This window comes from Tamandua tetradactyla, chromosome 16 (genome assembly GCF_023851605.1).
Source record: "Tamandua tetradactyla isolate mTamTet1 chromosome 16, mTamTet1.pri, whole genome shotgun sequence".
NCBI classification, from domain to species: Eukaryota; Metazoa; Chordata; class Mammalia; order Pilosa; family Myrmecophagidae; genus Tamandua; species Tamandua tetradactyla.
Window position 1 is genome coordinate 84,053,324 of NC_135342.1, and position 24,285 is coordinate 84,077,608.

Genomic DNA, 24,285 nt, shown 5'->3' on the forward strand with positions numbered 1-24,285 from the left:
GTCTTTCACCAGATTGGGGAAGTTCCCAGCCATTATTTCTTCCAACACTTTTTCTGCTCCTTTATCTCTCTCTTGTCCTTCTGGGTCTCCAGTGATGCATTTGTTGCCCTGCTTGATGGTGTCATACAGGTCTCTCAAGTCACTCCACGTTTTAGGTTTTTTTTTTTCTTTTTGTATGCTGTATGGCAAGCTTACATTTCATTCTGTTCCCATGTGAGTATCCCATTAGTGCAGCACCGTTTGTTGAACTTTTGTTTGTTTGTTGTTTATTTTGCTGGTTTGTTTGTTTTTTGGGAAGTTCATGGACAGGGAATTGAACCTGGGTCTGCTGCATGGCAGGTGAGAATTCAAAATGGTACATCAAAAAATCTACTATTGACTCACCCATGCACCCCTCGCTTCTGGCTTTATCTTAACATTCAGTCACATACGCTGGGGGAAAAACCTAAGATAACTGCATTAAATGCTGCTGTTTTTCATTGTACAATTCCCTATAGCACTTTTTTTTTGCATCATTGATTGTTCCTGAAAATGTAAGTTTCTACTCATTAGGGCTGTGGCAGGTGAGTATCTGCAAGCCTCAAAATGTGAGAAGGGTACAATAATTCTTCTGTGGTCAGCTGGCATAGGGCAGTGGAAGCATCTTCACTCCTGTGCACATTCCTGTCCAGCTGCATCAGCTGATTTGAAACGTCTTCTTCATGGGACTATAGCAGCTGGCAAGGGTCACAATACCTTCCTGAAGCTCTACCATGTTTTCTGTTTGGGAAAAACTCTGGAAATGAATACACTCAGGCCAACTCCTCTTCCACACCCTGTTTACTGTCACTGGCTTGGGCACCTCCCAAACCACTGCAATACTGTCCATAGCATCAAAGATGTAGTTTCTCCAAAACTCCAATTGCCTGTGAGTCGCTTCCTGTGGAGGACCCCGGAAATACGTGCCTTCGAGATGCCCTACTTTAAAAAAGGCTGAGGAAGCTGGGTATCCCCTTCCCGCCTACCCGAGTCGGCTGCTGGGGCTTCTGCGGCAATCAGGTTTCAGGTCCTTTAGAGGTCAAGCGATGAAGTAGACACCTAAAGGGAGGTCCTCGAGCCGGCGCTCGAGGCCCCATGCGCATGCGCGGCCGGAGGGGTGTGGTGCGCTGTGGGCGTGCGCTCGGGGGCGGGGAATGTAGCGGCGGCCAGCACTCGGGCGGGGCCCGGCCATTCCCCGCGCTGTGGCGATGCAGCGGTGGCCCAGAAGGCGGCAGGGAGTCCGGCAGCCCTCCACAGGTGAGCTGGAGGGACTGTCGGAGGATTCCGCGCAGCGGGGGCGGGGCCGACCACGCGCGACGTCACGGTGACGCCATCCGCGTGCGCCACCCTGGCGCGCGGGGCCTCAAGTGCGGCGCCAGAGGTGCGCAGTCTCAGGTGCGGGGTCCCAGGTGTGAGGCCTCGGGTGCGGGGTCTCAGATGTGCGGCGCCCCAGGGGCGGCGCCCCAGGTGCGAGCTGGGTCTGCTCTCTCCGAGGCCCGGCGGCTGAGGCCCCTCGCCGCGCCCGGCCCTACGGCCTAGCTGCCCCACTCTGCGCTTCCCTTCGCTTCCCGAGCCTCTGGCGCGGCCCGCTCTACCATTTCTGGCCAGTTTACTCTCCTTCTCAGCTGTCCCGTTCCGCCACGGTTCGAACACGTCGTGCCGGGCACCTGGCTCCGACTGCGAGCGCCTGTTTCTTCCTGTGCTCAGCGCGAGTAATACTTCTTGAGTTTTCCACTTTGCGGTGGGTGTTAGACGTGAACGAACTTTGAAGACAGTTACTCCTTTATTTAGCGAATATTCGTTGCACCCAACGCTGGTGTAGCTGATATAGGTGCACTTGTCCGACGGCTTCTATGCTGAGGACTTTACGTGGGCTATTTCATTTAAGTCTTAACACCCATCCTGTGTGTGGATGCTGTTAGTAACCCCATCGTAGGGGAAAGAGAACGTAAGACCAGTGCTGGTCATTGGGTACGTGAGGCTTGTGATTCACATTGGCCACCTACAGAACTCTGTTAACTAGCTCTGTGTTAACCGCTTTCCTCTGGGTGAGACACTGTGGAATATACTCTGTATTTTAAGGTTGCCTTATTTTTTTTTCACTAATACACCACAGTGGGTCTTTTTAAAATGCACTAATGTAGTGTGTTTGCATTTTGTTCCCAGAAAGGTATTGTGTTCAGGCAGTAGAAGAGTAGGAAGAATTGCTTGGGTTTATTTTCTCTCCCTGAATTCAAGAATGAACGCTTCCCTTTTAATCTGTGTTCACTGTTGAAGATGGTGAAGATTCTTGTTAGTTTTGTTTCCAGCAACGAGGCTGAAGGCAAATCCCTTTCCCTGTGCGCGTTTCAGGGCTGCGGAGGGCTCCTGTGATTGTCACCTGTTGAAAGTCAATCCTATACTGTGTGTAGCCTCTGAATTTTTTATTTATTTTTTTATTTTTATTTATTTTTTTGCATGGGCAGGCACCGGGAATCGAACCCGGGTTTCTGGCATGGCAGGCGAGAACTCTGCCAGTGAGCCCCCATGGCTCACCCTGAACTTCTTTTTGAAGGACAAGTTGGATGGCCTTTGAGTTGCTCCCTAGGCTGTCAGTCATCCTTTTCTCCTAAGTAGTCAAATGTTTTTTGAGAATTTTCTGGCCTGGGGACAGTTTGGTGAGCAAAACAGGCAAGGGTCCAGCCCTGCCTACTCTCCTGTGAGTGCCTTGTGGGTTGAGATGGTGTGCAGAAGCATACCCCAGCAATCTTCAAGGGAAGCTTATGTCCTGGAAGTTTCCATGCAGATACCATTCATTCTTTCATTCATTCCTTCAACGATATTGGTTGACTGCTTACACTGTCCATGCCCTCCTGGAGTTTGTGTGCCATGTGAAAGAAGTGAGATAGTAAAAAAGCAAGTGTGTGACCTGTGAGCTAGTTAAATGAACTATGGAGAAAAAAGGAGCACAATAAAGGAACCAGAAAGTGAAGAGAAGGGAATGGAGGTGGCACAAATGATGCATCAAGTCAACAGTCTGGGCCCAGAGCACGTGAGCAAGAGCTTACCAGGCAGATGGGTCAGACAGTGTGCTTCTGTGGGGCAGGTGCACCTGAGGTTGGCCCAGGGTTCGTGAGTCAGACAACAGCAATGAGACCTGAGCGGGGGACTGACAGAACCTGCCTAGGAAGGGGCAGGTTGTGTGTGGTCACTGGTTCACAGTCTGACTGAAGAGAGGACGGCGGTACTTTGCCCTGTTGAAGGGAGATCTTGGTGTGCCTGGGTCCCATCTTGGCTTTGTATATGCAAAAGTCAGTTTAACAAGCTCATGCGTTGTCATCTGAATTGATTCAGTTTGCAGAAATCAACCATTGAGAAGGGATCAGCAGACCCATGTCTCAGCTTTTAAATACACACTGAGAACTGTACTTCACCGGATATTCTGGGCCAGGCCCCTTCTCTTCAAGTGGATACTTGTGTCCCCTAAGCAATCAGAAAGTGCTAAATCTGGACATAAAGAAATTGTGTGTTTTGTTGAGTTTTTCAGGCCTGAAGAGAGGTAGTTACAGCTTTAGGGCCCCGAGCTACCAAATATGTACATTAACCACTCAGCACCACACTGCCCTGATGTTGGGATGGTTCTGGAGAAACCCTGGGAGGTTTGGGCATGTGTGGTGTCATGTTACCAGGAGCCTCAGTGTACACTGCTCAGTTGCCTTATTTCAGGCCCTTCCTTCAGTCTTCAACCTCTGCTGTCCCATCTCTGCAGTGGAGATGGCAGCACCCACTTTGTCAGGTTGGGTGGTGGGGATGAAATGAGGAGCCTGTAAGAAGCTTGCCCTGAGCCAGTGCCCACTAATGCCCATCTCCTATTCTCATTTGCTTGGATTTTCTGTTGACCCTTCTTTGGTTTCCACAGTCCATCCCTGTTACCTTTCTTCATTGCAGCTTTATTGTGCATTGCCATCCTGCTCACACTGGCACCAGGTCCTGTTGGTTGCTGGCTGACACGTAGCAGAGCGGTTCCGTTCTTGGTGCTGTGTTGATCTTTGTTTTTGGTAGTAAGTCATCCTTGTCACCAGCTCTCTCTGAGCTTCCCGCTGTGAACTTTTCCTTAGTTTAACATCTGTCTTGTATGTAGCTTACTTTAGCCCACTGTGACCTTTGACAGGGACGTTTGAACAACTTAGCTCATTAGCAGGATGCTCATTGCATGAGGGGTGACGCAGCTTATATGGCACAGGTGCCACCACCTACCCATCTGGGTTCATGGTAATAGACTATTATGAATGGTCCAGACTCTTGGGTCATGTTGGAATTTCGTTGAATATGATCAGTACTGCTTGAAATACATGGGTTATTGAGTGTGCTTACATCTTGTTGTTGTTTTTTTAATGATTTTATTGCCGTAGTGTTGCTGGAATGGCCTTTGACCTCTAATAGCTAAGAATCTAAATCTCCCTTCATCCTGTCCTTAGCAGGTGTTAAGTAACCTATTGTTAGCAGCTTTTCTCCTTGTTGGCTGAACACAGGTCTAGGCAAGCATTTGCTATTTTCAGCCTAACAAAAAACATTAATCTCTTGGCTGACCAAAGGTGAATCAAAGTATCTTTCTTTTCCTTTTTTTTTTTTTTTTTTTAAGTTTTATGTTCTTTCTGTCCTAGAATTGTGTTTGTTTTTTAGGTTATAATATTTTCATTGGCCTAAAGTACCTCAGGCAAGAAATGGTTAGATTATTTTTTGTTGGTGTTGGCTGTAAGTATAAAAGTTTTTTGTGCGTATCTGTTTCTGTTTATAATGTTTGAATGATGTTCTCAATGAAATATTTGAGTAGAGAAGTAAAGGCAGCAAGCTTATACGTCAGTTTACATCCCTGACTCCGTCCAGCCTGAAATGTCCAAAGTGAGAAATGCTGCATTACCCTGACTCTGCAGCGAGACGATGTCACCCCCGACCACCACGTGGCTGTGTACGGCGCCACCTGGAGGCCCTGACTCTGCTGTGATTTAACTGCCTGAGGGTTACAGGAAATGCCACCCCCCTTTCAGAGCTCCATGGGAGCCACACCTAGGGTTTCCTGTTTCTGGGTCACAGCAGTGCCTTTTCCACATCCTTGCAATTTTGACAACTTAGTGACGACAGTGGAAGAGAGAGACTGTTTGAGGAGGAAGTTGCCGTGTCAGCCTTGGTGACAGTTTGGGGACAGAGCTTTTTCTGCAAGCCTAATTCTGAAGGCCCCAGCCTCACGCTCATGCTCCAGTCTGCCAGACCTATGGAGTGCGCTTCACAAAGTGGAAGCCCCTCTCTCATTATAGTCTGGGAAATGGGGAGTGTGTGTGGTTTGCACCAAGCACAAAGGAGGACAGGCCAGGAAACCGGTTCTTTCTCCATCTCTGTCCTATTACAACATTGTGGTGCTTATCTGAGTGCAACTAGTCCCCATAAAGTTTAAGAAACTCATTTTATCTTCAAGGTTTTGAGAAATACTGTAAGAGGAGAAGCAGCAGCATAGATACAAAAAAAAAAAAAAAAAAGGAAAGGAGACTGATTGGACAAATCCAACCATGAGATTCTGATTTGAGTATTTGTGTTCGGGTCAGTCTCTGTGGGAGGTGATGGGAAGGTGGGCCTCCTGTCCCTTTGTGCATTGCCCAGCTGCCCTGTGCCTCCCTCTTCGCCTCTCAGCATGTCCTCAGCTTGTTCTGACCTGAATCCTCACGAGTCTGTATTCTGAATGGATCTCGGTTTGGTGATGCAGATTGGGTTGGAGTCAGATGTGTTCCCCTGTGGAAGGGCTTCTGCTAAGGTGCTGTGAGCTTGGAGCAGGAAGAGGCTGAGAGCATGTTGGGAGGGTGGTTTTACATGCCTTCCTACAAAGGCAGTGTTGCTTTGAAGGCTCATTGTCTATCCTTAAAATATTTGCACATTTTCACTCTATTCCATAGCCTGTTTGTTTGACCCTTCTCAGAGTCCTTTTGGCTTCCCTCAGCTTCTTTTTCTGAGCAGTAGGTCTCATCAGCGGACTTAAGAAGTCGTATGCAGTAGCCGGTGGCTCTGTTGTCTGGGCTGTGTGTGGGTGCTTCTCAGGTCCCTGTGTGCTGTTCGGTGCCTCAAGCACATCTCAGTCATTGGACTCATGGAGGTGTGTGGCCGTGGTGGGCCCTTTGACTGGGGACCCCACCTCACCTGCCTGTCCTCACTTGGAGACAGGGTTTGGGTTAATTTTCCAGGTCAAACAAAGCTGAATGTCTGATGAAAGTGTGGTAGCAATAATTTACTTTTGTTTCATTTTGTCATTTCGTGCATATTAAAGTAACTTTGAGGGATTTCCTTAGAAGTATGATTGTGGGAAGGTTTTATTTTTGCTTAGATGCGCTCATGTTTTGAGGCTCATTCATGTGCTGATCCTCAGATTGCACATGGAGGCGGTAGCTCACGGTGGGCACGTGTCCTGGTTACAGACCCCCCACACACCTGTACTTCACACCTACAGAAGGTGGTGGGGGTGGTGGTGGGGCATTTGGGAAGCTGATGGACCTGATGTGGTGGTCTGCAGTGCTGCCTGCATCCCATCCAGGCGTTGCAGCAGCTTTAGTGACCCAGTGGCCAGATGGTTGTGAGGAGAGGGGAGCCGAGGGCAGTTGTGCATGCTCAGGTTCCTGGGCCCTCCACAGTGGGGCTCTCTCTCCTCCAGCCCCTGGCTCTGAGAGGGGACTGTTGAGTGAGAAAATGGTTGCTACTGAAGTTGAGGTGTGATGCCAGCAAGGTGAGATCCTAGGAGCTTTCTGTGTACAGGCTCAAATCAGGGAGACTGCGGCTTCCAGACCATTGTAAAAAGCAAGTGTGGCAATAAAGCAGCTTACATGGATTTTCTGTTTCCCAGGATACATACAAGTTATGTTTATACTATACTGTAGTCTATTAAGTGCAATAGTCTGAAAAAGCTGTACATGCCTTGATTTAAAAATATTTTATTGCTAAAAATGCTAACCGTGGTCTGAGCCTTCCGCGAGTCAGCATCTGGCTGGTGGAGGGTCTTGCCTCGATATTGATGGCTGCTGACTGATCTGGGGGGTGGTGGCTGAAGGTTGGGGTGCCTGTGGCAGCTTCTTAAAATAAGACAGCAGTGAAGTTAACTGCATTGACTTTTTTTTTCACAAAAGATTTCTCTGTAGCATGTGGTGTGGTTGGATAGCATTTTACCCACAGTAGACCTTCTTTCGTATTTGGAATCAGTCCACTCAAATCCTGCCACTGCTTGGTTTACATAATTTTGGAAACTTTTGTTGTTGCCGCAGTTCAGTCACATCTTTAAGCTCTACTTCTAATTCGAGTTCTCGTACTATTTGTACTGCATCTGCAGTTCTTTCCTCCACTGAAGTCTTGAACCTTTCGAAGTCACTAATGAGGGTTGGAATCAACTTCTTCCAAACTCCCGTAATGTGGATATTTTTATGTCCTCCCATTAATCATGAATGTTCTTAAAATCGTTTCTAGAATGGTGAATCCTTTCCCAAAGATTTTCAATTTACTTTGCCCAGATCTATCAGAGGAATTACTGTTTATGGCAAAAGCATTTCTTGCGGAATGCATTTCTTAAATGAAAAGACTTGAGAGTCAAAATGATTCCTTGATGCATGGACCACAGCATGGATGTTGTGTTAGCATGTGGGAACAGCATTCCTCTTGTACATCTCCATCAGAGCTCCTGGGTGGCCAGATGCATTGTCACCAAGCAGTCATTTTGAAAGAAATCTTTTTTTCTGAGCAGTAGGTCTCAACAGTGGACTTAGAATATTTAGTAAACCATTTGTAAACAGATGTGCTGTCATCCAGCTTTGTTCCATTTATAGAGCACAGGCAGAGTAGGTTTAGCATAATTCTTAAGGGCCCCAAGAGTTTTGAAATGGTAAGTGAGCATTTGGCTTCAACTTAGTCACCAACTGCATTAGCCCCTGCCTAGAGAGTCAAAGCTTTGAAGTCAGGCACTAACTTGTCCTGTCTAGCTATGATGGTTCTGGATATTAACTTCTTTCAACAGAAGGCTGTTTCATCTACACTGAAAATCTGGTGGTCAGTGTAGTCACCTCCATCTTCGCTAGATCTTCTGGGTAACTTGCTGCAGCTTTGACATCAGCACTTGCTGCCTCACCTTGCATTTTTATGTTATAGAGACAATGTCTTTCCTTAAACCTCATGAACCAACCTCTCCTAGCTTTGAACTTTTCTTCTGCAGCTTCGTCACCTCTCTCAGCTGTTGCTTCCTCTTGAGACGGAGCTCGAAGGATATTAAGGAATGATGAGAAAAAAAGAAAGGAAGAAAGAAAGAAAGACACAGACGGGCTCAGGGGGTCTGAAGCTTGAGTTTACTTCAGACAGACTTCAGACCCCCTGAGCCCATCTGTGTCTTTCTTTCTTTCTTCCTTTCTTTTTTTTTCTCATCATTCCTTAATATCCTTCGAGCTCCATTTCAATAGGAAGCAACACTCAGCCTTCATGGAATTGAAGAGAGGTAGGGCCTTTCTCTGGATTAGGCTTTGGCTTAAGGGAATGTTAGGGCCAGTTCCATCTTCTATCCAGACCAATAAAACTTTCTCCATATCAGCAATAAGACTGCTTATCTTTCTTATCATTCATATGTTCACTGGACGTTAGTTTGTTAAGCTGCTGGAATGAAAGGGAATGGCTTTTAAAAAGGGAATTTATCAGATTGCAAGTTTTCAGTTCTAAGGCCATGAAAATGTCCAAATTAAGGCACCAAGAAGAGGTTACCTTCACTTAAGAAAGGCTGATGCTGTCCTGAACCCCTCTGTAAGCTGGAAAGGCACACTTGGTGACATCTGCCAGCTTTCTCTCCCATCTTCTTCAGTAGCTTTCCCTGGGGACATTTTCTTTCCTCTCCAAAGGTCACTGGCTGTGTTTGGCTCTGTTGACACTAAAGATTTTTCCCAAAATGGTTCCCGCTTAAAGCGTTCCAGTAAACAACCCCATCTTGAATGGGTGGAGACACATCTCCCTGGGAACCACCTAAGCAGAAGTTACCACTCAAAATTGCATAGATCACATCTCCATGGAAACAAAAAAGATTCCATCCAGCAATATTGAATGAGGATTAAAGAACATGGCTGTACACAACAAATTCAAACCAGCACCCTGGGGTAGCATTTTTAGTATCCTTCAAGAACTTTTGCATCCACAACTTGGTTAACCTTTTGGCACAAGAGGCCTGTCTTTTGGCTTATCTCAGCTTTTGACATGGTTTCCTCATTAGGCTTAATCATTTCTACCTTTTGATTTAAAGTGAGTGAGGTACGACTCTTCCTTTCACTTGAACACTTTAGAGGCCATCGCAGGGTTATTAATTGGCCTGATTTCAATATTGTTGTGTCTCAAGGAATATAAAGGCCCAAGGAGAGGAAGAGGGACAGGTCAATAGCCAGTTGGTGGAGCAGTCAGAATACATGTAACCTTTATTGATTAAGTTTGTTGTCTTATATGGACGTGGTTTGTGGTTCTCCAAAACAATCACAGTAGTGATATCAGAGATTGTGACAGAATAATGATGCAAGCGTTTGAAATAGGTGAGAATTTTCAAAATGTGTATTTTGGTTTGCTAAAGCTGATGAAATACAATATAGCAGAAATGAGTTGGTGTTGCTTTCTGTTGAAACAGAGCTCGAAGGATATTAAGGAATGATGAGAAGGAGAGAGAGAAAGGAAGAAAAGAAAGACAGACACAAATGGGTTCAGGGGGTCTGAAGCTTAACTCTACATCAGACATCAGACAACTTTATTTTCAACCAGATCCTAGTTATATACCACAGGATGTCAATAGATATGCAGGCATTTCCTGAGGGAGCAAAGTTCTTATCTTACAGTGTTCTTCATATTTAACATAACCATTTGGGGTAAATATTCTTTTCCTCCCAGACTGCTCTACATAACAATCTCCACAGTTTACTGCCGCCATCCTGAGGCCAGCTGCTTGCAACAAATTCTGTAGGTCTTGCTTTAAACCTTTGGCTCCTACAGGTTGGCTTTTACAATGAGGATTTATTAACTTACAAATTTACAGTTCTGAAGCTATGAGAATGTCCAAATCAAGGCATGAAGAGGACAATACCTTCTTCTTGGAGATGACCACTGGCGATCCCCAGCTCCTCCGCACATATCCAGGCACATAGCAATGCTTACTGGTCGCTCCCTTCTCTCCCCAGTTTCATTGCTTCCAGCTTCTGGCTTCAGTGTTTTCCTCTCTGTTTTCTGTGTGTCCTCTCTCAGCTTCTCTAGGGTGTTCTTCTATGTGCCTTCCCTCTTTTATCCTCTTACAAAGGACTCCAGTGAGAGGCTTAAGACCTACCCTGAATGAGGTAGGTCATATCTCAACTTAGGTTCCTATTCACCAAAGGAGCCTACGTGCAATGGGTCTGTACCCAGAGGAATGGATTAGCTTTAAGAACAGGATTTTCTGGGGCCCATTAAACTGCCAAACCATCACAGTGTGAGACAGAGATACACTGAGCACGTATGGTTGGAAAATGGTGCTGACAGACTTGCTTGACATAGGGTTTGCCTCCAACCTCCTATTTATATTTTGGGTAGTGCATTTCCTAATTGGACTTGAACACCATCAAGTACATGGAATCTTGAATAGGGCATGAGATTTTGTTGGTTTGTCCAGGTTAATGTGATGCTCCGATTATCCCAGAATAGTCTGGGCAATGAATAAAGAAGTTATTTGCAAAATCCACTTGGGGGAATGGGGAGAAAGGAGGAAATATTCAGTTTCCCCATTTGAAGAATTTCTAATATTCTCACAAGCAGTGGGGACAACCAAATCAATAGGCTGAGCCCTTGATCTTGGGGTTCACCCCTATGAAACTTATCCCTGTGAAGGATAGGCTAAGCCTACTCAAAATTATGCCTAAGAATCACCCCCCAGAGAACCTCTTTTGTTGCTCATGTGGCCTCTCTCTTTCTCAGCTGACAAAGCAAGTGAACTCATTGCCCTCCCCCTCTCTACATGGGACATGACTCCCAGGGGTGTGGACCTCCCTGGCAACATGGGACAGAAATCCTGGAATGAACCAGGGCCCGGCATCAAGAGATTGAGGGAAACCTCGACCAAAAGGGGGAAGAGAGAAATGAGACAAAGTAAATTGTCAGTGGCTGAGAGATTTCAGAATCAAGAGATTATCCCGGAGATTATTCATATGCGTTATATAGATATCCCCTTTTTAGTTTATGATATATTGGAGTGGTTGGAGGGAAGTACCTGAAACTGTAGAGCTGTGTTCCAGTAGCCATGTTTCTTGAAGATGATTGTATAATGATACAGTCATTGTGTCTGATGCTCCTTTTATCTATTGTATGGACAGATGAGTAAAAAATATGGATAAGAAAATAATAAGGGGAACAAAGTTTAAAGTAAATTGAGTAGATTGAAATACTAGTGGTCAGTGAGAGGGAGGGGTAAGGGATATGTTATGTAAGAGTTTTTTTTTTCTTTTTCTGGAGTGATGCATGTGTTAAAAAACTGATTATGACAACACTTTCTCGGATCATAAAGGAATGAAGTTGGAAATCAGTAATAGGCGGAGTGCCAGAAAATTCACAAATACGTGGAGGCTCAACAACACACTCTTAAACAACGAGTCAGTCAAGGAAGAAATTGCAAGAGAAATTAGTAAATACCTCGAGGCGAATGAAAACGAAAATACAACATATTAAAACTTATGGGACGTAGCAAAGGCAGTGCTAAGAGGGAAATTTATTGCCCTAAATGCCTATATCAGAAAAGAAGAAAAGGCAAAAATTCAGGAATTAACTGTCCACTTGGAAGAACTGGAGAAAGAACAGCAAACTAACCCCAAAGCAAGCAAAAGGAAAGAAATAACAAAGATTAGAGCAGAAATAAATGAAATTGAAAACATGAAAACAATAGAGAAAATCAATAAGACCAGAAGTTGGTTCTATGAGAAAATCAATAAGATTGATGGGCCCTTAGCAAGATTGACAAAAAGAAGAAGAGAGAGGATGCAAATAAATAAGATCAGAAATGGAAGAGGAGACATAACTACTGACCTCACAGAAATAAAGGAGGTAATAACAGGATACTATGAACAACTTAACGCTAATAAATACAACAATTTAGATGAAATGGACGGGTTCCTGGAAAGACATGAACAACCAACTTTGACTCAAGAAGAAATAGATGACCTCAACAAACCAATCACAAGTAAAGAAATTGAATCAGTCATTCAAAAGCTTCCTAAAAAGAAAAGTCCAGGGCCAGACGGCTTCACATGTGAATTCTATCAAACATTCCAGAAAGAATTAGTACCAACTCTCCTCAAACTCTTCAAAAAAATTGAAGTGGAGGGAAAACTACCTAATTCATTCTATGAAGCCAACATCACCCTCATACCAAAACCAGGCAAAGATATTACAAAAAAAGAAAACTACAGACCAATCTCTCTAATGAACATAGATGCAAAAATCCTCAATAAAATTCTAGCAAATCGTATCCAACAACACATTAAAAGAATTATACATCATGACCAAGTAGGATTCATCCCAGGTATGCAAGGATGGTTCAACATAAGAAAATCAATTAATGTAATACACCATATCAACAAACCAAAGCAGAAAAATCACATGATCATCTCAATTGATGAAGAGAAGGCATTCGACAAGATTCAACATCCTTTCCTGTTGAAAACACTTCAAAAGATAGGAATACAAGGGAACTTCCTTAAAATGATAGAGGGAATATATGAAAAACCCACAGCTAATATCATCCTCAATGGGGAAAAATTGAAAACTTTCCCCCTAAGATCAGGAACAAGACAAGGATGTCCATTATCACCACTATTATTCAACACTGTGTTGGAGGTTCTAGCCAGAGCAATTAGACAAGAAAAAGAAATACAAGGCATCAAAATTGGAAAGGAAGAAGTAAAACTATCACTGTTTGCAGACGATATGATACTATACGTCGAAAACCCGGAAAAATCCACAACAAAACTACTAGAGCTAATAAATGAGTACAGCAAAGTAGCAGGTTACAAGATCAACATTCATTAATCTGTATCATTTCTATACACTAGTAATGAACAAGCTGAGGGGGAAATCAAGAAGTGAATCCCATTTACAATTGCAACTAAAAGAATAAAATACCTAGGAATAAATTTAACTAAAGAGGCAAAAAACCTATATAAAGAAAACTACAAAAAACTGCTAAAAGAAATCACAGAAGACCTAAATAGATGGAAGGGCATACCGTGTTCATGGATTGGAAGACTAAATATAGTTAAGATGTCAGTCCTACCTAAATTGATCTACAGATTCAATGCAATACCAATCAAAATCCCAACAACTTATTTTTCAGAAATAGAAAAACCAATAAGCAAATTTATCTGGAAGGGCAGGGTGCCCCGAATTGCTAAAAACGTCTTGAGGAAAAAAAACGAAACTGGAGGTCTCGCGCTGCCTGACTTTAAGGCATATTATGAAGCCACAGTGGTCAAAACAGCATGGTAGTGGCATAAAGATAGATATATCGACCAATGGAATTGAATAGAGTGCTCAGATATAGACCCTCTCATCTATGGACATTTGATCTCTGATAAGGCAGTCAAGCCAACTCACCTGGGACAGAACAGTCACTTCAATAAATGGTGCCTAGAGAACTGGATATCCATATGCAAAAGAATGAGAGATGACCCGTATCTCACACCCTATACAAAAGTTAACTCAAAATGGATCAAAGATCTAAACATTAGGTCTAAGACCATAAAACAGTTAGAGGAAAATGTAGGGAGATATCTTATGAAACTTACAATTGGAGGCGGTTTTATGGACCTTAAACCTAAAGCAAGAGCACTGAAGAAAGAAAGAAATGGGAGCTCCTCAAAATTAAACACTTTTGTGCATCAAAGAACTTCATCAAGAAAGTAGAAAGACAGCCTACACAATGGGAGACAATATTTGGAAATGACATATCAGATAAAGGTCTAGTATCCAGAATTTATTAAGAAATTGTCCAACTCAACAACAAAAAGACAGCCAACCCAATTACAAAATGGGAAAAAGACTTGAACAGACACCTCTCAGAAGAGGAAATACAAATGGCCAAAAGGCACATGAAGAGATGCTCAATGTCCCTGGCCATTAGAGAAATGCAAATCAAAACCACAATGAGATATCTCACACCCACCAGAATGGCCATTATCAACAAAACAGAAAATGACAAGTGCTGGAGAGGATGCGGAGAAAGAGGCACACTTATTCACTGTTGGTGGGAATGTCAAATGGTGCAACCACTGTGGAAGGCAGTTTGGCGGTTCCTCAAAAAGCTGAATATAGAATTGCCATACGACCCAGCAATACCATTGCTGGGTATCTACTCAAAGGACTTAAGGGCAAAGACACAGACGGACATTTGCACACCAATGTTTATAGCAGCGTTATTTACAATTGCAAGGAGATGGAAACAGCCAAAATGTCCATCAACAGACGAGTGGCTAAACAAACTGTGGTATATACATACGATGGAATATTATGCAGCTCTAAGACAGAATAAACTTATGAAGCATGTAATCCATCTCATGAAGCATGAAGCATCCATCTCATGGATGGACCTAGAGAACATTATGCTGAGTGAGACTAGCCAAAAACTAAAGGACAAATACTGTATGGTCCCACTGATGTGAACCGACATTCGAGAATAAACTTGGAATATGTCATTGGTAACAGAGTCCAGCAGGAGTTAGAAACAGGGTAAGATAATGGGTGATTGGAGCTGAAGGGATACAGACTGTGCAACAGGACTAGATACAAAAACTCAATAATGGACAGCACAATAATCCTAATTATAAAGTAATCATGTTAAAACACTGAATGAAGCTGCATCTGAAAAAAAAAACTGATTATGGTGATTAGCACACAAGTATTTGATGATATTGTGAGCCACTGTTTGTATACCAGGTGGACAAGAATGTTAAGTTTTTACAATAAAAAAAAAAAAAAGGACTACCTGTGAAGCCCAGTGAAGTAAGATATGCCTGTATCTGAAGCTCCTTTGCAGCAGCACCATGGTTTTCACAGAAAAGCCATGGAGTCTTTTTGGTGGAAGAGCAGTGGAGAGCAGTGCCGGTGAGGGGTCCAGCAGGCCACCAGCTCCGAAGCAGTGCCTTCATGAGTCGTGCGTGGGGTGTGGGTCCTCAAGTCACTGGACTGCAGAGAGATTTTCAAAGATGTTTTAAAATTTCCTTCTCGTTCTAGAGATGTCTAGGTGATTTTTGTTGATGTTAGTCCACCCTGAGCCAGGTCCGTGGTCTCAGAACAAGCCCATCCTGCCCTCTGACCTTGCCCCCTTTCCAGCCTCTTGTGCTTGCTTTTCCTGTTTCTTGTTTATTTCTGGAAGGCACCAGTGTTATTGAAATTGTACACTGGAAAGTGTTTTTCTCATCTCCGAATCTTCTTTCTTTGGACAATCATATGTGGTTGTTTTCTGAAATCAACTTTGTATTCTCTTAGAAACTGGTGAACTCAAGGGCCCTGGGCCTGGTGGAGTTGCAGCAAGAGAGGAGAGAAGCGGGCGGCTTCACCTGGTGGGGCAGGTGCGGGAATTTTGTGGCAGAAATGAGACTTTGTGAGGTCATTCTGCTTGTGTTGAAACGAGCTGATGTGTTAGTTCACAGACTCTCAGAAATGACTCTGTTTATAAAAATGTGCGGAATTTACATCGTAATTTAGAAATATCCAGGTAAAAAATAGCCTCAACCTGTAGAAGCACTGCTCCAGGGTGAGAACTTTCTGGAGGGTTTCCCACTTCTGCTGGTCATCCAGGGAGCGGCAGCTCTTGGTGTGTCCCACGAGGTGTGAGGCCTGTTCGCTGGAGGGATTGCAGCTTCAGAGCATGAATCCGCTGCAGTGGGCAGGGTGCAAGGAGGGAGGGGTGGCACCACTTCTATGATAAGGTCTCATAAGAGTGGTAGCTGCTTTCATTATATTTTTTTTAATTATTTTTTTGTTGTGGTAAAATATACCTAACATAAAAATCATTTTAGCCATTTTAAGTGGGCAGGTCTTTGGGGTTACGTGTGTGGACAGTACCACATCATGTCACACGTCTGTTTTCAGACTGTTTATCATCTCAAACCAAAACTCACACTCGTTTAGTAATCACTCCCTGTTCCCTCCTCCCACCGTTGGTAACTACTGTTCTGCTTCGTGTTGCTGTCAGTTTGCTTATTCTAATTCCTTCATTCAAGAGAAATCCTACAATATTTGCCTTTGTGTCTGGCTTGTTTCACTTAAGAGTTGTCTTCAGGTTGCCTTTCCGGCTGAGTGACAGTCCACTGTATGGCCATAGCACCCTGCACCCACTCATTCACCTGTTGATGGCCTTCATTTCATTTTGCAATCAAGGAACCGCTTTCCTTTACCTGTAAAACACTCTTCTTTCTTCCCTGGGATGACCAGGATTCCTGTAATCTGGCCTTTAGGGGCAGACTTTGCTGTGGGGGTTTCCACTTCTGTTTTCAAATTACTGGAAAAGAAATCACTGGGAACGCTTTGGCAGTATCGCCCGGCCCAGGGTCTCATAAGTGATTCAGGGTCCGCACGCGGGGAAGGAGGGCTTAGATGGGCTTCCTGGAGGACATGTGAGGTGCTGCTGAGTAATTGGTGTCTTGGGCAGGGCAGGACAGAGTGTTGGTCCTTCCAGTCGCATTGCCCACAGAGCGGTTCCACCCACCATCTCGCTGGGGAAGAACTCCCCTGGCATCTCGGCCCTGTCCGGACTCTTAGCTTTGGTTTCTAAGGCTTGGTTCTTTTTGTCCACCTCTCTTTAAATTTCTGTCTTCCTGATGCTAATGTTCTGGGAAATGATCGTGATGATGAATATGCAACTATGTGATGATATTGTGAATTGCTGAGTGTATGTGTTGGGAATGTTTGTGTTTCTTGTAATTTTTTTTTTAATTAATAAAAAATTAAGAAAAAAAATTTCTGTCTTCCCTCTGATTGAGAGCTCTCACCTGGGTCTGTGCTGCCGAGGCACTGGCTTGACCTCAGGGACGTGGCTGTGAGATGTCAGGACACTGAGCTTGGGTGAGACGCTTTGGGCTCAGTGTAAGGCCTGTGCTGCCTGGGTGCCCGCGGCAAGATGTGTGTGCTGAAGAATGCATGGTTGTGAGCTGAACTGCATCTGTTCGAGGATTGCATGGGAACCGCCCTTTTCCCTCCGGGGTGGTGGCAGCCCTTTACTGTTCATCTCAGGGCAGGTCTGTCCTCAGGCCATGCCTCTGGCCTGCAGGTAGGGCCTGGAGACACATTGAAACAGGTCTGGAGGTGATCTGAAATTCTCTCCCAGAGGTCTGAGCAGCCACCAGCAGTTAATCGGTTGAAGCCCGTGCCCATGTCATTTTACCCTTCCCAGGTGCACATTTTACCCTTCCCAGGTGCACATTGCTTCCTCACCCACTGCACCTTGTGCCTCATGTTGGCTTTCTGCAGTGCACAAAGGTGAGGCATGTAGACAGAGCTCTGCATCTTTGGCCACCCCTGGCCCTGGCTCACCTTCCTTCGAGGAGGCAGTGTTGCCCCCCGAAGGCAGCTGACCCCTTTAGGTGGCAGTTTAACCTGAACGTTGGAAGTCCTGTTGGCCGGGAACTTGGTGGGAGGAGAACCCCAGGACATGCACATGCCCCCCGAGTCCTTCTGAGGGATAGCACCTGTCCCCATTTCAGGGTGTCAGAGGGGGTGTGTGTGCCCCCTTGAATCCTTCTGAGGGATAGCACCTGTCCCCATTTTAGGGTATTAGAAGGGAGTGTACATGCCCCCCTGAGTCCTTCTGAGGGATAGCACCTGTCCCCATTTCAGGGTGTCAGAGGGGGTGTGTGTGCCCCCCCCCCCGAGTCCTTCTGAGGGACAGCACCTGGTCCCATTTTGGGGTATCAGGGTGAGTTGACTTTACATGCAGGTGCCCTGAGCCCAAATGTGTTTCCAAGTGGGGCAGCTGTTTTGTCATGATCTGTGACTGGAATAGACACTGTTTAAGTGCTAATGTCTTAGAAGTTCAGCAGTAATCTTTATTTTTAAACAGTTTATCATGTTTCCAGATTACAAATATAATGGATGCTTACAAAAGCTTTTGGCATGTAGGGCGGGCCACGGTGGCTCAGCAGGCAGAGTTCTTATCTGCCGTGCTGGCGACCTGGGTTCGATTCCCAGTGCCCGCCCATACAAAAAAAAAAAGCTTTTGGCATATAAATAAAAGACACCCCTGGCCTTACCACCCTGCGCTACCTAGCACTGGCCTTTTTCTGTGTTCTTACTGGTTGTTGAAAGCTTCTGTTTTGGGGACAGCACTCTTAAGTGTCTCTACCATCTATATTGGGGCTTTTCCAGTGGGTGGAAGGCGGGTCCTGTTGTTGTTTTAGTTCACATTTCTCTATTGGTTGATGATATTAAGCATCTTTTTATACATTTATTGGCCAATTGAATCTCTTCTTTGGAAGAATGACTGTTCAAGTCCTTGGCCCATTTTTAATTGGGTTGTTTGTCTTTTTGTTGTTGAGCTGTAGTTTTTTATATATTCTGCATATAAAACCCTTATCAGATACACGGTTTCCAAATATTTGCTCCCATTTTGTGGTGTGTCTCTTCACTTTCTTCATAATATCCTTTGATTCACAAAAGTTTTTAATTTTGATGGAGTTTTTTTTTTCTTTTATTGCTTGTGCTTTTGGTGTAAAATCTAAAAATCCATTGCTTCCTACAACATATTGAAGGTATTTCCCTCTGTTTTCTTGTAAGAATTTTACAGCATTAGCTCTTACATATAGGTTGTGGATCCATTTTGAACTAATTTTGTTTGTGGTGAGAGGTAGGGGCCACATCCATTCCTCTCATGTGCATTTCCAGTTGTCTGAGCACCGTTGCTTGAAGACACAGTTCTCTCCCCATTGCATGGACTACGCACCCTCATCGAAAGTCTACTGACCATAGATGTGTTGAGTATTGTTGTTCTTTTCCATTGGTCTGTTTGTCTGTCCTTATGCCAACACCACACTGTTTTAGTTGCTATAACGTTGTAGTAAGATTTGAAGTTAGTCCTCCACCTTTATTCTTTTTCAAGATTACTTTGGCTATTTGGGGCCCTTTGCAATTCCTTATGAATTTGAGCATCAGCTTTTCTACAGAGATTTCTACAAAAAAGGCTGCCAGAATTTTGATAGTTTAAATTGACTATGTAGATCACTTAAGGTAGAATTGATGTCTTAGCAATATTAAGTCTTTCAGTCTATAAACACTGGATGTCTTTCCATTTGGTTAGGTCTTCTTTAATTTCTTTTAGCACTATTTTGTAGTTTTCAGTGTTCAAGTGTTTCACCTTTTTGGTTACACTTATTCCTGGTTACTTTATTCTTTTAGATGCCATTGTAAGTAGAATTGTTCTCCGGATTTCCTTTTCAAGGTTTTTCATTATTGGCATATAGAAACCCAGCTAACTTCTGCATGTTTATTTTGTAACCTGTAACTTTGCTGAAGCCATTTCTTAGTTCTAGTAGCTTTCTTTTGGATTCTTTGGCATTTATGTATATGGGATCATGCCATCTGTGAATTGGGACTCCTTTTGGATTTTTAAGCCAGTGTGGAATCTTGGTGCTCAGATACCCCAAAGTTTAATCCCGCTTCTTGTTTGTTCCTGCTTATTAAAATGGAAATAGCTTCCTACCCCAGGCTAACACTGTCTGTATTGGTAGGAAGGTCTGCAGTGTCCTCCGTCTCTCAGATGGAGTTGAGTTTGAGAGCCCCACCCCCACCCCAGTCTGCCGTGCGTCTGGCTGGGAGGCACAGGTTTTGCTGTGGGATGTCCTGCTCACTCAACTGCTGCAGTGGCTTTTCTCGTTACCTGGGTGGCCCGTCTTGAGATTGTGGACAAACAGCCTGGGTGTGCTGTTGCTGCTTGGTACTCGTCCAGGCTGATACTTGCAGATGTAATTTACTTTTTCAGTGTGAACTGTTGTGTTCTGTTTTTTCAGTAAAATGCCTCCTCTAGTTTCATGTTCCAGAAAGCAAACCCTTAGTCCCTCTCTGACATGTGGAAATGACTAGACTTTCCAGTAGGCACAAGTCTCTTGTGAGAGGAGAGGTCCTGCCGAAGGTGGGGAAGAAAACCGGGGACAGAGGAACCGGAGGCCTGGGAATGGAAGAGACTGGCAGCGGGCGCATTAGGGAGCGCAGCGGATAGAGTCTACTCAGCAGGAACCCCCAGGCCAGGGTTTGCAGCACGCAGAGTGCAGGGGTGGGCAGGGCCAGGCCGGCTGGGATTTCCTGTTCTGAAAATGAAAGGAATGCTCAGGATTTGACCTATTTTGGACTGTGCTTCTTTCAGGCCTGTTACAAGCCTTCACTAATATTTACAGTATCTTTCATGAGAAAACCAAGTTTGTGAAAATCCATAGGTTTTTCAGATGCCAAGTGCCCTGCTTCTCCGAGTGTCCCAGCACTCCCAGTGCCACATTGGGTCCTGCTGCTCACAGCATTCCCAGTCGGTTCGCGGCAGAAGCAGGAAAATATTTATTTCGGCTTTAGAAAGTGTTGTATGGGGAAAATCAAACAGTTTTGAATACTGAGGTCGTCCTTGCGCAGCCAGAGCCCCTGAGGCTTCTTAGGAAGCCATCCAAACTCTGGACTGTGCAGGCAGGTCCCTACAAGTGCCCTCCAAAACGCAAGTGTCTGCACCCCCAGACCACTGAACCGGGGTCGGGAGGTCCTTGCACTCAGCCCTGCAGCTCCTGCCTGCTTCTGTGTCGTCTGTGCTCATGTTTGAAACTCCTTCTCTCACACGATTTTCAGACGCCAAGTGCCAGGCTTTTCCAAGTGTCCCAGCCCTCCCAGCGCCGCACTGGGTCCTGCTGCTTGTGCCATTCCCGGGCAGTTCGCGGCCCTGTCTTCCTGGGCCCTCCCCACGCTGCAGGCCAGTGGGGAAAGGGTGCTGGCTCAGTGCCCTCTGTGAGCAGGGTTTGGTGTCGGGCTGCATGGCCAGTCTGTCTCTTAAACTTGCACACTCATTGAAAGGCAGACCAGGGGTTGCTGTGGGTGTGCACAAAGGTCAGGTGGAAAGGTGACTGGGCCAAGACCCCTGAGTATCAGCGTGGGGGGGTCTGTTGTCACTTGTTGGATTTGCAGGAGGCTGGCTTGACGTGGCCTTGTGTTTCCAGAATTCAAGGTATGCTTGGGGAATAAAAGTGACTGCTGAGTTCCCAAGAGGTATGACATGGCCTTGAGCCTTGGTTTTTGGGCTGTGGCGAGCCTTTTTTAAAAAATATGTTTACTGACAACTTTTCACACACATACAGTCCTTAATGATGTACAATCAGTGGCTCATAGTATCATCACATAGTTGTGTATTCATCACCGTGATCATTTTTAGAAGTTACATCACTTCAGAGAAAGAAATGAAAAGAAAAAACTCTTATATACCATACCCCTTACCCCTCCTTCTCATTGACCACTAGAATTTCCATGTATCCAATATATATTACCGCTTATCCCCCTATTATTTATTTATTTATTTATCCATATTTTTTTTGCTCATCTGTCCATACCCTGGATAAAAGGAACATATTAATTTCAGAAAGCATCGAGGTGCTCTAAGCCCTGGGTGAAAGCATGGGCTCTCTAGGTGCAGAGTTGATGGATGCCTGACAACTTAATTTTTTATAATGGTTTATGTTTTTTTGATCAGGAAATGCATGTGGCACCTGCAGCGTGGAACAGTGCAGCCTCCTACCTGGTGCCCAGAGATCACAGTCAGTCAATCTTAAGTTCCACAAAGCTGCCATTGTAACGAGCAGTCCGTCCTGGTTCCGAAGCAGCGCTGTAGCTGCAGCCACCCTTGCACCCGTCATGGCACTTACGGTGATCAGGTCCTTCGTTAATCCTCCCATATGCGTCCCATTTTGTCCACAAGTTTGACTCTCCAGATTGAGGTTCACACTTACTTAGAAGCTATAGTTTGCAAAATCCTTTACATTTTTGTGATTTTTTTTCTTACTCTTTTATAGTTTACTCACCCAATTTTACAGCCTTTTCTTTATTTTTAGCAATTTGCTTTATTATTCAAAGTCCTCTATTTAGTTCTGGAAGAAGCAACTTTTTTTGTTTTAGTCCTGTTTTATTGGTTTATGTGATATTTACACTGTAAATGACAAGTACAGGGACACATCAGCATGCTTGGGGTCGAGTATAGCTACCTCCTGGTGAGTCTGTAACTCAGTTTGCCTTTTGGGAACACAGATGGGTCGGGTCCTCAGGCATGCTAGTGCTTGGTACTCTCAGGTAGAAATGGTGTGACAGCCTTGTTCTCGCCAGCGTTTTTTTCACACAGTATTGCACAAACTTAAAGGGTAATTTTCAAGAGAAGCAACCATCTGTCTTCCCTTTTCTTTAGGTCATGCCAGTCTTGTCCCTATTTGTTAGAAACTTCAGTCCTACCTTGACCTTGCCTTGCTGTCAGCTTGGCTCTTGTTTTCTTTGTTGTTGAGTGGCCTGGTCCTGGGAATGCAAATAAGTTGAAATTGCCCAAAGGCATGCTGTTAGGAAGATGCTTTAGTATGACCTGGAGCTGCACGTTCGTGAGCGCTGGTTATTTCCCACTGTTACCCCCTGGCTTTGCTGCATTAACTGTGGCTGTGGCCTGGAAGTGCTTCAGAACCCTAGACTGTCCTTGTCTGCAGGCCCCACAGAGCCTGTGGCCCTGCTGTGTCCTCCGGTTCTGTGACATTGGCTCAGCCGGTTGTGTTCTCTTTCATTCTTTTTCTTTTCAGGACCCTCTGATATCAAAGGCAGGTCCTCCATCTTCAGGATCCTCTTGTGACCACTGAAGGTTGGTACAAGCCTCAAGAAGGGGGCCCTGGTGAGGAAGCTGCAACTCACTCCAGGCTTCCCAGGTGAGTGCTCACCAGGCGGGGCCGCCTGCCCACCCCAGCAGCCTGCACATCATGTGGTTCAAGCTGCTTATAACTGGCAGGTGGTTGCTGGTTGTGTCCTTGGGTTCTAGCAAGTGCTTGCCCTTGTCTTTAGAACCTGAACTTTGTTGAAACTTTTTAAAGTTCTCAGAAATGAATTTTCTTAACTTAAAAGGCTAAATTGTACCTACATGAGTTTCTGTTTCTGTTCTCACTGGATTCACTAAGTCTCACTGCAGAGCGCCAAGGCAGTGTCTGCAGTGGTGCTGAGGAGAACAGCCTCACCACAGTTTCTGGAGCTCCCAACCACCTTTCCTTTGCTCATTTCTCATATTTTAGTTAAAACCCGACACCTAGTACTATGATTTGGCTTCCCTTCCAGGGGGCTCGAAACCCAGGAGCCAGGATGGGGGGTTCTTTTCCAGGGGTCTTCCTACCCCACCGATCCCCACTTAACACTCTGCAAGCCGGCCACTGTGGCCGCTGCCCATCTCCCCAGAGTGCCCAGCCCAGTGCTGGGAAGGCTAGACCTAGGGGCATGGACAGTTGCCCACCGTTTGGATGCCACACGTACATGTTTGCTGTGGGGTGAGGAATGAACAGTGCTCTTCTCACCATCCTGACACTTGAAGGACCTCATCTGTCTCGTGCTGGAAAGTACTTTCTTGACTTTCATTCCCTCCCACTTCCAAACTTGAGATGTGTACTTCCATACCCAAATTGAGAAACTAGAGTACATTACCCAGGCTTTGGTTTTCTTTGACCTGCCCTGGACAAAGCCTCAGCAGAGATGACTTGGTGTGCCAAGGGCTCTGGCTCTGTGGGGCACTGAGGAAGGCGTGGGCCTCGCTGTGCTGCCTTCCTCTCTCAGGCTGAATGTAAATGTCTAAGATGCTGCAGATGGGGAACTGTGTGAGGGGATGGGTTGACTTCCTGCAAAAAAAAACAACAACAACAAAAAACTGCCACTGTGTTTTCAAAAGCCACAAGAATCATGCTTCTTCCCTTGAGACCCTAACCCTTCCCTCTCTGTGTGTGCTCCAGGCCCTGTGGAGGAGACGCAGCCAGTTCGAAACTGGGTGCTCCATAGGGGGCCTGGCAGCTTAGAGTTCACTTCTATGGTTTCTACTCATTCTTTGTACTACAATGTATTAATAAAAGTGAATGGAAAAAAAGCACTTTAAAAGCTAATGATTCAACAGAAAGTTATGAAGTATGCAAAGAAACAAAGTATGGCCCATTTATAGGAAAGTAGAAACCATGAATGAAGAACTCAAGAAAATCAGGAAAGCAAGGTATGAAC

The 24,285-nt window shown here is 44.9% G+C and overlaps 1 long non-coding RNA gene across 1 annotated transcript in view; it reads left to right on the top strand.

The window, feature by feature from the left end:
* Nucleotides 1–1,348: 1,348 nt before the first annotated feature.
* LOC143659936 (uncharacterized) overlaps nt 1,349–24,285 on the top strand; it is a 32,895-nt gene continuing 9,958 nt past the window's right edge. Inside the window, exons 1-2 of the long non-coding RNA XR_013163811.1 lie at nt 1,349–1,413; nt 22,842–22,964. This is a non-coding gene — a long non-coding RNA (uncharacterized LOC143659936). The remainder of the gene's footprint in view (nt 1,414–22,841; nt 22,965–24,285) is intronic.